The 14,707-nt window shown below is 43.4% G+C and overlaps 1 protein-coding gene and 1 long non-coding RNA gene across 9 annotated transcripts in view; one reads left to right on the forward strand and one right to left on the reverse strand.

Annotated features, from left to right (window-relative positions):
- Positions 1–14,707, forward strand: part of CHST11 (carbohydrate sulfotransferase 11) — a 288,364-nt gene that overhangs the window by 259,031 nt on the left and 14,626 nt on the right. The gene's annotated exons all lie outside the window — the stretch shown is intronic.
- The window catches only part of LOC137202355 (uncharacterized), a 50,923-nt gene continuing 42,763 nt past the window's right edge, over positions 6,548–14,707 (reverse strand). The window contains exons 3-5 of the long non-coding RNA XR_010932556.1: positions 13,227–13,327; positions 8,206–8,257; positions 6,548–6,829 (exon numbers count right to left, since the gene is read on the reverse strand). This is a non-coding gene — a long non-coding RNA (uncharacterized lncRNA). The remainder of the gene's footprint in view (positions 6,830–8,205; positions 8,258–13,226; positions 13,328–14,707) is intronic.

The raw sequence follows: 14,707 nt of genomic DNA on the forward strand, positions 1-14,707 counted from the left end.
TTCATTCTTTTACATGTCCAGTTTTCCCAGCACCACTTATTGAAGAGACTGTCTTTTCTCCATTGTATATCCTTGCCTCCTTTATCATAGATTAGTTGACCATAGGTACGTGGGTTTATTTCTGGGCTTTCTATCCTGTTGCATTGGTCTATATTTCTGTTTTTGTGCCAGTACCATACTGTCTTATGTTTTGTTTTGGTTTTGAATTTTATTTATTTTTTTATACAGCAGGTTCTTATTAGTTATCCATTTTATACATTATTAGTGTATACATGTCAATCCCAATATCCCAATTCATCACAGCACCACCACCACCCCGCTTTCCCCCTCTTGGTGTCCATACATTTGTTCTCTATATCTGTGGCTCTATTTCTGCCTTGCAAACCAGTTCCTCTGTACCATTTTTCTGTATTCCACATATATACATTAAATATGATATTTGTCTTCCTCTGACTTACTTCACTCTGTATGACAGTCTCTAGGTCCATCCACGTCTCTACAAATGACCCAATTTCATTCCTTTTTACGGCTGAGTAATATTCCATTGTATATATGTACCACATCTTTTTCATTTTTTTTTTTGGCTATGTTAGGTCTTCATTGCTGGGCACAGGCTTTATCTAGTTGTGTTGAGCGGGGCTACTCTTTTATTGCCATGTGCAGCCTTCTCATTGTGGTGGCTTCTCTTGTTGCAGAGCACGGGCTATAGGCATGCGGGTTTCAGTAGTTGTGGCCCCTGGGCTCTAGAGCGCAGGTTCAGTAGCTGTGGTGCACAGGCTTAGTTGCTCAGTGGCATGTGTATCTTCCCAGACCAGGGCTTGAACCCTGTGTCCCCTGCATTGGCAGGCAGATTCTTAACCACTGCACCACTAGGGAAACCCTATCACATCTACTTTATTCATTCACCTGTCAATGGGTATTTAGGTTGCTTCCATGACCTGGCTATTGTAAATAGAGCTGCAGTGAACACTGGGGTACATGACTCTTTTTGAATTATGGTTTCCTTGGGGTATATGCCCAGTAGTTGGATTGCTGGGTCATATGGTAATTCTACTTTTAGTTTTTTAAGGAACCTCCATACTGTTCTCCATAGTGGCTGTATCAACTTACATTCCCACCAACAGTGCAAGAGGGTTCCCTTTTCTCCACACCCTCTCCAGCATTTATTGTTTCTAGATTTTCTGATAATGCCCATTCTAACCAGTGTGAGGTGATACCTCATTGTAGTTTTGATTTGCATTTCTCTAATAATTAGTGATGTTGAGCAGCTTTTCATGTGTCTCTTGGCCATCCAAAGACATCTTCTATGGAGAAATGTCTGTTTAGGTCTTCTGCCCATTTTTGGATTGGGTTGTTTGTTTTTTTAATATGGAGTTGCATGAGCTGTTTATATATTTTGGAGATTAATCCTTTGTCTGTTGATGCATTTGCAAATATTTTCTCCCATTCTGAGTGTTGTCTTTTCGTCTTGTTTTTGGTTTCCTTTGCTGTGCAAAAGCTTTTATGTTTCATTAGGTCCAATCTGTTTATTTTTGTATTTATTACCATTACCCTAGGAGGTGGGTCAAAAGAAATCTTGCTGTGATTTATGTCAGAGTGTTCTTCCTGTGTTTTCCTCTAGGAGTTTTATAGTGTCCAGTCTTACATTTAGGTCTTTAATCCATTTTGAGTTTATTTTTGTGTATGGTGTTAGGGAGTGTTCTGATTTCATTCTTTTACATGTAGCTGTCCAGTTTTCCCAGCACCACTTATTGAAGAGGCTGTCTTTTCTCCACTGTATATCCTTGCCTCTTTTGTCATAGGCTGTTGACCATAGGTGTGTGGGTTTTTCTCTGGGCTTTCTATCCTGTTCCATTGATCTATATTTCTGTTTTTGTGCCAGTACCATATTGTCTTGATTACTGTAGCTTTGTCGTATAGTCTGAAGTCAGGGATCAGATTCCTCCAGCTCCATTTCTTTCCCTAGAGATGCTTTGGCTATTTGGGGTCTTTTGTGTCTCCATAAAAATTTTAAGATTTTTTGTTCTAGTTCTGTGAAAAATGCCATTGGTAATTTGATAGAGATTGCATTGAATCTGTAGATTGCTTTGGGTAGAATAGTCATTTTCACAATATTGATTCTTCTAATCCAAGAACATGGTATAATCTCTCCATCTGTTTGTGTCATCTTTGATTTCTTTCATCAGTGTCTTACAGTTTTCTGAGTACAGGTCTTTTACCTCCTTAGGTAGTTTATTCCTAGGTATTTTATTCTTCTTGTTGCAATGGTAAATGGGATTGTTTCCTTAATTTCTCTTTCTGATCTTTCATTGTTAGTGTATAGGAATGCAAGAGATTTCTGTGCATTAATTTTGTATCCTGCAACTTTACCAAATTCATTGATTAGCTCTAGTAGTTTTCTGGTGACATCTTTAGGATTACCTATGTTTAGCATCATGTCATCTGCAAACAGTGACAGTTTTACTTTTTCTTTTCCAATTTGGATTCTTTTTATTTCTTTTTCTTCCCTGATTGCCATGGCTAGGACTTCCAAAACTATGTTGAATAATAGTGGTGAGAGTGGACATCCTTGTCTTGTTCCTGATCTTTCAGTTTTTCACCACTGAGAATGATGTTTGCTGTGGGTTTGTCATATATGGCCTTTATTATGCTGAGGTAGTTTCCCTCTATGCCCACTTTCTGGAGAGTTTTTATCATAAATGGGTGATGAATTTTGTCAAAAGCTTTTTCTGCATCTAGTGACATGATCATATGGTTTTTCTTCTTCAATTTGTTAATATGGTGTATCACATTGATTTGCTGATATTGAAGAATCCTTGCATCCCTGGGATAAATCCCACTTGGTCATGGTATATGATCCCTTCAATGTGTTGTTAAATTCTGTTTGCTAGTATTTTGTTGAGGATTTTTGCATCTATATTCATCAGTGATATTGGTCTGTAATTTTCTTTTTTTGTAGTATCTTTGTCTAGTTTTGGTATCAGGGTGATGGTGGCCTGGTAGAATGAGTTTGGGAGTGTTCCTTCCTCTGCAGTTTTTTGGAAGAGTTTGAGAAGGATGGGTTTTAGCTCTTCTCTAAATGTTTGATAGAATTCACCTGTGAAGCCATCTGGTCCTGGACTTTTGTTTGTTGGAAGATTTTTAATCACAGTTCCAATTTCTTTACTTGTGATTGGTCTGTTCATATTTTCTGTTTCTTCCTGGTTCAGTCTTGGAAGATTATACCTTTCTAAGAGTTTGTCCATTTCTTCCAGGTTGTTCATTTTATTGGCCTAGTGTTGCCTGTGGTAGTCTCTTATGGTGTTTTGTATTTCTGTGGTGTCCATTGTAACTTCTCCTTTTTCATTTCTAATTTTATTGATTTGAGTCCTCTCCCTCTTTTTCTTGATGAGTCTGGCTAAAGGTTTACCAGTTTTGTGTATCTTCTCAAAGAACCAGGTTTTAGTTTTGTTGATCTTTGCTATTGTTTACTTTGTTTCTAGTTCACTTATTTCTGATCTGATCTTTATGATTTCTTTCCTTCTACTAACTTTGGGTTTTGTTTGTTCTTCCTTCTCTAGTTCCTTTAGGTGTAAGCTTAGATTGTTTGAGATTTCTCTTGTTTCTTGTGGTAGGATTGTATTGCTATAAACTTCCCTCTTAAAACTGTTTTTGCTGCATCACATAGGTTTTGGGGTTTGTTTAATTTAATTTTATTTTTTTATAAGCAAGCTCTTATTAGTTATCTATTTTATACATATTAGTATATATATGTCAGTCCCAATGTCCCAATTCATCCCACCACCACCCCCTGGTTTGCCCCCTTGGTGTCCATACATTTCCATCCCAAAGGTTTAGGATCGTCATGTTTTCGTTGTCATTTGTCTCTAGGTATTTTTTGGTTTCCTCTTTGACTCCTTCAGTGATCTCTTGATTATTTAGTAATGTATTGTTTAGCCTCCATGTGTTTGTGTTTTCTACATTTTTTTCCCCTGTAATTTATTTCTAATCTCATAGTGTTGTGGTTGGAAAAGATGCTTGATATGATTTCAATTTTCTTAAATTTATCAAGGCTTGACTTGTGACCCAAGATGTGATCTATCCTGGAGAATGTTCCATGTGCATTTGATAAGAAAGTGTATTCTGTTGTTTTTGAATGGAATGTCCTATAAATATCAATTAAATCTGTCTGGTCTATTGTGTCATTTAAAGCTTGTGTTTCCTTATTAGTTTTCTGTTTGGATGATCTGTCCATTGATGTAAGTGAGGTGTTAAAGTCCCCCACTATTATTGTGTTACTTTTTATTTGCTCTTTTATAGCTGTTAGCATTTTCCTTATGTATTGAGGTGCTCTATGTTGGGTGCATATATATTTATAATTGTTATATCTTCTTCTTGGATTGATCCCTTGATCATTATGTAGTGTCCTTCCTTGTCTCTTGTAACATTCCTTATTTTAAAGTCTATTTTATCTGATATGAGTATTGCTACCCCAGCTTTCTTTTGATTTCCATTTGCATGGAATATCTTTTTCCATCCCCTCACTTTCAGTCTGTATGTGTCCCTAGGTCTGAAGTGGGTCTCTTGTAGACAGCATATATATGGGTCTTGCTTTTGTATCCATTCATCAAGCCTGTGTCATTTGGTTGGAGCATTTAATCTATTCACATTTAATGTAATTATAGATATGTATGTTCCTATTACCATTTTCTTAATTGTTATGGATTTGTTTTTGTAGGTCCTTTTCTTCTCTTGTGTTTCCCACTTAGAGAAGTTCCTTTAGCATTTGTTGTAGAGCTGGTTTGGTGGTGCTGAATTCTCTTGCCTGTAAAGCTTTTGATTTCTCCATCGAATCTGAATGAGATCCTTGCTGGTTAGAGTAATCTTAGTTGTAGGTTTTTCCCTTTCATCACTTTAAATATATCATGCCACTCCGTTCTGGCTTGTAGAGTTTCTGCTGAGAAATCAGCTGTTAACTTTATGGGAGTTCCCTTGTATATTATTTGTCGTTTTTCCCTTGTTGCTTTTAATAATTTGTCTTTAATTTTTGTCAATTTTGTTACAATGTGTCTCAGCCTGTTTCTCCACGGATTTATCCTGCCTGGGACTCTCTGCACTTCTTGGACTTGGGTGGCTATTTCCTTTCCCATGTTAGGGAAGTTTTCTACTATAATCTCTTCAAATATTTTCTTGGGTCCTTCCTCTCTCTCTTCTCCTTCTGGGACCCCTATAATGGAAATGTTAGTGCATTTAATGTTGTCCCAGAGGTCTCTTAGGCTGTCTTCATTTCTTTTCATTCTTTTTTCTTTATTCTGTTCCATGAAAGTGAATTCCACCATTCTGTCTTCTAGGTCACTTATCTGTTCTTCTGCCTCAGTTATTCTGCTATTGATTCCTTCTAGTGTATTTTTCATTTCAGTTATTGTATTGTTCATCTCTGTTTGTTTGTTCTTTAATTCTTTTAGGTGTTTGTTCTTTAATTCTTCTAGGTCTTTGTTAAACATTTCTTGCATCTTCTCGATCTTTGCCTCCATTCTTTTTCTGAGGTCCTGGATCATCTTCAGTATCATTATTCTGAATGCTTTTTCTGGAAGGTTACCTATCTCCACTTCATTTAGTTGTTTTTCTGGGGTTTTAATTCCTTCATCTGGTACATAGTCCTCTGCCTTTTCATTTTGTCTATGTTTTCATTTTTTTCTATGTTTCTGTGAATGTGGTTTTCGTTCCACAGGCTGCAGGACTGTAGTTTTTGTTGCTTCTGCTGTCTGCCCTCTGGTGGATGAGGCTATCTAGAGGCTTGTGCAAGCATCCTGATGAGAGGTACTGAGTACCATACTATTTTGATTACTGTAGCCTTGTAGTATAGTCTGAAGGCAGGGAGCCTGATTCCTCCAGCTCCGCTTTTCTTTCTCAGGATTGCTTTGGCTATTCAGGGCCTTTTGTGTTTCCATACAAATTTAAAAATTTATTTGTTCTAATTCTGTGGAAAATGCCATTCGTAATTTAATAGGGATTGCATTGAATCTGTAGATTGCCTTGGATGGTATAGTCATGGTAACAATATTGATTCTTCCAATGCAAGAACATGGTATATCTTTCCATCTGTTTGTGTCGTCTTTAATTTCTTTCATCAGTGTCTTATAGTTTTCAGAGTACAGGTCTTTTGCCTCCTTAGGTATTATTCCTAGGTATTTTATTCTTTATAATGTGATGGTAAATGGGATTGTTTCCTTAATTTCTCTTTGTGATCTTTTGTTGTTATTGAATAGAAATGCAAGAAACTTCTGTGTATTAATTTTGTATCCTGCACCTTCACTGTATTCATTGATGAGCTCTAGTAGTTTTCTGGTATCATCTTTAGAATTTTCTAAAGATAGTATCCTGTCATGTGCAAACAGCAGAGTCACTGTTCTTTTAAAAAAGTCATCAAGACTTTTCCCAATTCTTGCTTCATTTTTCTTTAATGGATTCCTCAATCAAGCCAGCCCAGGGGGACCTTTGCCATGTTCCCTATACTGAATAATAAAAAAGGTCACTGAACAGGAGTTCAGTTTCAGAAATTCCACGGATCATGAGTCCACATGATACTCCTTAGGTTGCTGGAAGCAGGGTTGTTTGCTGCATCTCACAGAGATGTTTTAGCACCATGGAGGTGGCACTTGGGCTGGCCCACCCATCACTCTCTTCCTGGGTCCATCCCTGTGCCATGGACAAGAGCTGCTGAAGGTTCCTCTTTTCACTGTACAGTCCAGCAGCACAAAGGGGCAGAAGACTCGGTTTCTGGTCCCAGCTTCGCCACTTCCTGGGAGTGGGTGGATGGGTTAACATCTCTGGGTCTCAGTGTTGCCATCTGAAAATCAGAACGTGGTATCAGATGATCACAAAGGTATTTTCCGACTGTGAAGCTCTGTGTTCCAAGGGCTCTAGGGCTGTAAAATCACTCTGCACCTCTACAAACAGAAGGACATGCCCACCTCTGATGCCATTAACTTGAGGGTCTTATTCATCTGTGGGCCCCGGGTCCAAATCCATGATGTCATGTAGGGCTCCATTATGTGTATTTGTATGTATGTCCCCAGAAGTGACTGAGAAGCAGCCCAGGTTCTTAAGTGTCTCACTAAACAGCTGTGAATTTAGACATGCTTGTCCCTGTAGCACTCAATGATGGCCTTCCTGTGGCACTTTCATTATCCTCCCAAATGGGCCATTCTTGAACGAGGGAAAAGGTAGTAAAGCAGCTGAGACAGACGAAAAGTCTTAGTATTTGAAAGGCATTAACACGTTGGCACAAAGCTAATCACTCTTTTCTGAGTCCCGCAAGTACTGGGCACTGAGTGCCTGGCACTTGGGACAAAGAGATACCCAGGCCCTGTCCTAATGTCCTTGGAGGAGGGGAATAAGTTGAACTCACACTGTTCACGGCGCTATAACCATAATTGGGATGGAGCAGCTCGAGACAAAGGGGTCTGGCTGAAGGTGGTGAAAATGGCTCTTTTGGGGCCCCAGGTCTGTGGCTGGGGGGGGAGGAGGGCTTTGAGCCCCTGTCTCAGAGCTGGCTCCACCTCCCCTCCTAGCGAAAGACTAGCCTTGCCCTCGCCAGCAAACACACACCATGCAGACATGAAAGCCTAAGAGAATGTACCCTTTGAACAATAGGGAAATGGGATATTGTTGAAACATGCTACTTGATTAAGAAATAAATTGACCTCTGGGGGTGTCTCCTAATCCATGGTTCACTGACTCTGAAATTCCACGCACTCTGTACAGCCTGTTAATACTTATTAATAGCTGATCTCTCTATAGCTAGGAAACGGCTCTTTAGCCCTCCAGTTTGCTTAACAAACAGCCGCCATTCCAAGTGGCCTCCAATTGCTTCTGTCTCTGAGTCAGTGAGATATTGAATCGCCGTGAGCCAGGCGTTTTGCATAGGTAACAAATGTGTTGGATGTTAACTGCAGAACCTGTTCATGTAAAAGTGACGGCTGGGGCTTCTCTGGTGGCGCAGTGGTTGAGAGTCCGCCTGCTGATGCAGGGGACACGGGTTCGTGCCCCGGTCCGGGAAGATCCCACATGCCGCGGAGCGGCTGGGCCCGTGAGCCATGGCCGCTGAGCCTGTGCTCTCTAATGGGAGAGGCCACAACAGTGAGAGGCCCGCGTACCGCAAAAAAAAAAAAAAAAAGTGACGGCTGATCAGCAGTTTTCAAAATGGGACACAGGATCACCAACCTTGGAATCGGCCTGGTAGAGTCATCCTGGGGCAGCCGTCAAGGGCAGGGACCTAGAACAACCAGACCCACTGAGTCAGAATTTCTCCAGGTGGCGTCGAGGAATCCATATTTCACCAAGCGCCCACTGTGATGCTTACATAAAGAGTGAGATGTGCTGTTAGGCTACGGGAGAGGCAGGGTAGTGTGCTCACTATACTGTCGGCCACTTTGGAAGCTACCCTCTGTCATATTTATAGTGATAAAGAGAAGTGCTAAGTGCTTTCCTTGTAAGCTCTCACTGAATCCTCTAAACAACCTTGAGGAGGAGACACGACTGTTGTCCCCATTTTACAGATGGGGCAACTAAGACCTGAGGAGGCCAAGTGATGTGGGTAAAATATGAGCGGTAGAACATTCTGGTGAGTCTAGGAAGAGAATCAGCAAGAACCAGTGAAGTCAGTCGGTCCCAAGGAGGGAGAGACCAGAAGGAGAAGCTGGGGCGTCATAACCTTCTGCCTCAGAAAAGCATCGCCCTCTGGGAGGCCCACGTGGGTGGGGTGCCATCGGCCACCTCGGCTGGGAGAGGGGTGAAACGTTGGAGGCTGCACAGTGGAACCCTCCCCCCGCCTCCTGCCAGCAGTGACTTCCAAGGGTCCCAAAGCATCAGTCAGCAGTGCACATTCCACCTGCCCTCCGACTTCTGCTTTCCCAGGAAACCCAGCCTCCCGAGCACGTGGGAGGCACATCCCTTCCCTGCCATTGTCCCTGTTCCGGGCCACCATTCATCGGACGCCGGTGCAGCTTGGCAGCAGCATCCCCATCCCCGCACACACACACACCCCGCAGCCTGCCCAGGCCTCCGGAAGCCTGAACAGCTGATCTGAGATGGAAATGAGCCCCTGCAGCCACACCTGGTCAGGCTGAAAGGGAGCCCTTGGCACCAGCACCCTCGCGTGACTCTCCTCCTGCTTCCTGGCCTCACCATTCGGGTGGAAAGTGCCAGTTCCCACCCCCCACCCCCCACGTCAAAGGCTACCGCAGGCACCCTGAGCCCATTTCCACCCGGCACCAGGCACCCCAGCTGCTTGTCTCTTGGCCTCCGGCCTCTGGGCTGACACTGAGCTCTTGCATTGCAGCTGCAGGATCTTTGCCAGAAACCCTCCATGGGGACATGGGCTGGGGCTGCCGATTGAAGGCACCAGGAAGCCCATGCGGCCTCATCAGCCCTTTTGTGGCCTTTAAGAATCCCTGTCACCCCCAAGTCATTCATTCACGTATGCGTGCATGCATCCATTCGTTCATTCAACAAAGCTTTGAGTGTCTAGTATGTGCCAGGCACCGAGGATATGAGGCTGAACACACAGTAAAAAGTACCTGCCCTCTTGGAGTCTACATTCTAGAAGGGAGAGACATGCAAAATGAGTAGACTGTAATGAGAGTGTTAGAAGGAGGTATTACCAAGAAGAGTGGGTGGGCAGAGCTGAGGTCCCAGGGGTGTCTCTTAGTAACCACTAAGCTGGTTGCTAGCTGATCGTGAGCTATCCTAATTGCATTCTGAACTTCTGCAGTCTGGCTTGTTCCACCTGACTCTTTGCCCCCTCAACTGCTTACGGTTCGGTTAGCTGAGCAGCACAGCTGGGTGGGAGGCAGTGGTGGGCACAGCTCAGAACAGCCCTTTCCAAGAGGGCACCTCGTTACTAGTCCCAGCGTCCAGTGCCTGGGTGAGGGTACCAACTGGTGGCCCCCGTGCAAATCCAGCCCAAACAAGTTAAAAAAAATTTTCAACACCACTAAAAGAATTATTTTTTGATTGTAGCTAACATTTGAGAATGCAGATGACACATAAAATCGGGTTTTCTGGCTTCTCTTGAGAATTTGAAACATCCCAAAAGACAAGGTCCCCATTCCCTCACGACAACACGAGCAAGATTTAAGTGGCAGTCTCCCACCTTCAGTGGCTCAGGGACTCCCTGCTGGCTCCAGAGGGCATTGGAGTTTGTGACCCTAATCCAGGTCACCAGATTTAAACCCTGATACAAAAGAAGTACCTTAACCCTCTGCTTGCTTGTTTCTGCCCTCAAAGTACTCAAGGTTAAAACGCAGCTCAGAGCCTTAGCTCGCCTGTGGCCGTGTCAGCTGAGCCTGGCTGGGGGGCTGCATCCAGAGGCCAGCTCTGGGCCCTCCATCACCCAGGGTCTCCTGCACCACTGCCTCACCTTCCAGGGCTCAAAATGCTTCCCATTCATTGCACCTTTTCCTTCTTTTTGCTTTGGAAAGGTAGGAAAAGCTCCTGTAGAGATTCAGTCCTTATTATTAAACAGGTGATTCCCTAGTGACAAGTTGAAATCCTAAGAAACCAATTTCCTGAGGCAAGAATATACAATGAGAAAAAGACAGCCTCTTCAGCAAGTGGTGCTGGGAAAGTTGGATGGCCGCATGTAAATCAACGAAGTTAGAACACACCGTGCACAAAAATAAACTCAAACTGACTTAAAGACTTAAACATAAGACATGATACCATAAAACTCCTAGAAGAGAACATAGGCAAAACATTCTGACATAAATCGTACCAATGTTTTCTTAGTCTCCCAAGGCAAAAGAAATAAAAGCAAAAATAAACAAATGGGACCTAATCAAACTTACAAGCTTTTGCGCAGCAAAGGAAACCATAAACAAAACAAAGAGACAACCTACAGAAAGGGAGAAAATACTTGCCAACGATGTGACCAAGGCCTTCATTTCCAAAATATACAAACAGCTCATACAACTCAACAACAAAAGAACAAACAACCCAATCCAAAAATGGGCAGAAGACCTAAAGAGACATTTCTCCAAGGAAGAAATACAGATGGCCAATAGGCACACGAAAAGATGCTCAGCATTGCTAATTATTAGAGAAATGCAACTCAAAACTACAATGAGGTACCACCTCACACCAGTCAGAATGGTCATCATTAAAAAGTCTACAAATAATAAATGCTGGAGAGGGTGTGGAGAAAAGGGAATCCTCATACACTGTTGGTGGAAATGTAAGTTGGTGCAGCCACTGTGGAAAACAGTATGGAGGTTCCTCAGAAAACTAAAAATAGAACTAGCATATGATGCAGCAATCCCACTCCTGGGCATATATCCAGAGAAAACTATAATTCAAAAAGATAGGGCTTCCCTGGTGGCGCAGTGGTTGAGAGTCCGCCTGCCAATGCAGGGGACACGGGTTCGTGCCCCAGTCCGGGAGGATCCCACATGCCGCCGAGTGGCTGGGCCCGTGAGCCATGGCCACTGAGCCTGCGTGTCCGGAGCCTGTGTTCCACAATGGGAGAGGCCACAACAGTGAGGCCTGCGTACCGCAAAAAAAAAAAAAGATACATGCACCCCTATGTTCGTAGTGGCACTATTCACAATAGTCAAGACATGGAAACAACCTAAATGTCCACTGACAGATGAATGAATAAATAAGGTGTGGTACATATATACAGCACAATGGAATACTATTCAGCCGTAAAAAAAAGAATGAAATAATGCCATTTGCAGCAACGTGGATGCAACTAGAGATTATCATACTAAGTGAAATAAGTCAGAAAGACAAATACCATATGATATCACTTATATGTGGACTCTAAAATGTGACACAAATGAAAATATCTATGAAACAGAATTACAGACATAGAGAACAGACTGGTGGTTGCCAGGGGGAGGGGGTTGGGGGAGACATGGAATGGAAGGTTAGGGTTGGCAGATGTAAGTTTTTATATATGGGATGGATAAACAAGAAGGTCCTGCTATATTGCACAGGGTATTATATTCAATATCCTATGATAAACCATAATAGAAAAGAATATTTTAAGAAAGAATGTATACATATATATATGTGTATATATGTATAACTGAATCACTTTGCTGCACAACAGTAATTAACACAACACTGTAAATCAACTATACTTCAATTCAAAAAAAGAAAAAAAGAAGCCAATTTCCCTGGCAATGCTAATGTCAGTTAATGTGGAATCAGTTCTTTCCTAAACCCTTTAAGTTTTGCAACAGGTTCAGACTAGATTCTTTCTTTAAAGGCTCAATGTTTTTCTCCTTTCTTTTCTAAACATAGAAGTTTTTAAGCATTATCGAATTCCTAGTGGTTCTCTAAGGACGCAGCCAAAGACGTTAGAATTGTGGCTTCTAGACCTTTGATCTCTGGCCCTACAGGACGGAAAGCCCCTAATTTCAAATCTGAAGACCAGGAAGGTGAAATTTGCCCAAGATCACACAAGGGTCACTGCTCAAGTCCACTCCATGATTTAGTTTATATAGCTGCTGGCATTGGAGCCTCTAAGACATGGTTCCCACCTGGGCAGCTTTCGAATCCCCAGGGAGCTGGCCACACCCAAAGCAATCACATCAGATATCTGGGGTGGGCCCCAGCCTCCAGTGGTATTTAAAGCTCCCCTGTGAGCTGCCAGGATGGAGACGCATGGCTCCAGCAGCTGCCCTGGAGACGGTAACTCCCAGAGGGAGCTGCAGATCCTGGGGAGCTGCACAGTGCAGGGGCTCAGAGCACAGGCTGCCTGGATTCAAAACCCAACCCCAGTTCCTAGCTCCCTGATCTTGAGCAACTTGTTCTCCCTGCGCCTCAGTTTCCTCATTCATAAGTTGGGAACACTAATGATACCTATCCCCTAGACCGTGAGGATTAAAAGTGGCTGGTACATAGTAAGTGCTCAAGAAATGGCAGCTAGTATAAACGTAGGCCTCTTTTTTGCTGTGGATGTGGTTTCTTCAGGGATTCCTCATGACTAGCCTTTCTTGTGAGAGTTTAGGAATTACTGGACCAGAAGGAAATATAATAGAATCATAGCAAACCAGATCCCCGGGTTTTCCTCTCCCTCCCCCAGTTCTGAAATCAGCGAGATGATGGCAGTGTCCCCAAGATGCTCGAAGGGGTCTTGTATTAGGATTTGCAAGTGGAGAACCTGAGGCTGGACCCAAGCAGGCAGTTGTTAATGACAGATTCTGCCAACCCCACTCTCCTGATGCCTTTACATTTACCTTTTTCTCTGGGTTTCCATCTCTCTGCATCTCCTCCACCCGGGACAGTAAAATGGACCAGCTGCTCCTCCTTCAGTTTGGGTCCTTGTGTCTGAAAGAAACTGTAAACACCGCAAAAGATGTTTTAATTTAAGGGAAACGTGCTTTCCTTCCTTTTAAGATGAAACAGTGAAGTCTTAAAGACTTTTTCAAACAGTCCCTAAATTTGGTACTTCAGCTAATTACAGTTGCCTTTTTTAAATGTCCAAATTAAAAATAGACATCTAAGTGAGAACACAGGACACAGCCCAGAGCCTGTAGCCATGTTCACGGTTTCCTAGAATCAGCCTTCCTCTGACCTAATTTATACTTTTGGGAGATCAAAGGGAGGTGAGGGGAGTCGAGGTTGCAGCTGGAGGTAGACCTAGGAGTTGCCTGGCAGCAGATGACGAACTTGGCTCTGTGTTCTATAATTAAGAATACCTTGAACTGGTGAAAGATGTTAGATTACAGTCCTTTCCTCATAGTGTAAAGATGTGGTTCTCAAAGTGTGGTCCTCGGACCAGCAGCGTCAGCCTCACCTGGTGTAATGGGCTGAATTGTGCCCCACCCCCAGTATTCATATACTGGAGTCCCAACCCCCCAGTACCTCAGAACATAACCGTATTTGGAGATAGGGCCTTTAAAGAGGTGACTGAATTAAATCGAGGCCATTAGGGTGGGCCTAATCCAGTAAGACTGGTGTCCTTGTAAGAGGAGGAAGAGGACTTCCCTTGGGCGCAGTGGTTAAGAATCCTCCTGCCAGTGCAGGGGACACGGGGTCAAGCCCTGGTCCAGGGAACATCCCACGTGCCACGGAGCAACTAAGGCCGTGTGCCACCACTACTGAGCCCGCGTGCTGCAACTACTGAAGCCCGCGCGTCTAGAGCCCGTGCTCCACAACGAGAAGCCACCGCAATGAGAGGCCCGCGCACCGCAACGAAGAGTAGCCCCCGCTCGCCGCAACTAGAGAAAGCCCGCACACAGCAACGAAGACCCAACACAGCCAATAATTAAATAAATGTACTTAAAAAAAAAAAAAAAGACGACGACACACCAGGGGTAAAGATGCACAGAGGGTTGAGCGTGTGAAAAGGCAGCAGGAAGGCAGACATACGCAAGCCAAGGAGAGAGACCGCAGAGGAAACCACCCCTGCGCACACCTCCAGGGCACTGAGAAAATCCGTTTCTGCTGCCTAAGCCACCCAGTCTGTAGTATTTTGTTATGGCAGCCCTAACAAACTGACAACCTGGGAACTTGCTAGAAATGCAGATTCTCAGGCCCAGTCCCAGACCTACTGAATGGGCAACTTGGGGTGGATCCAGCAAACTGCATTTTAACAAGTCCTCCAGGTGATTGCCGTGCAAGCTCAAGGTTGAGAACCATTCACGTGAGGTATTATTGGTAATACCTGGCAGAGCCAGCCCAGAAAAAGATGACACGTGGTCGGAAGTACGGGCCG

This window comes from Pseudorca crassidens, chromosome 11, assembly GCF_039906515.1.
Source record: "Pseudorca crassidens isolate mPseCra1 chromosome 11, mPseCra1.hap1, whole genome shotgun sequence".
NCBI classification, from domain to species: domain Eukaryota; kingdom Metazoa; phylum Chordata; class Mammalia; order Artiodactyla; family Delphinidae; genus Pseudorca; species Pseudorca crassidens.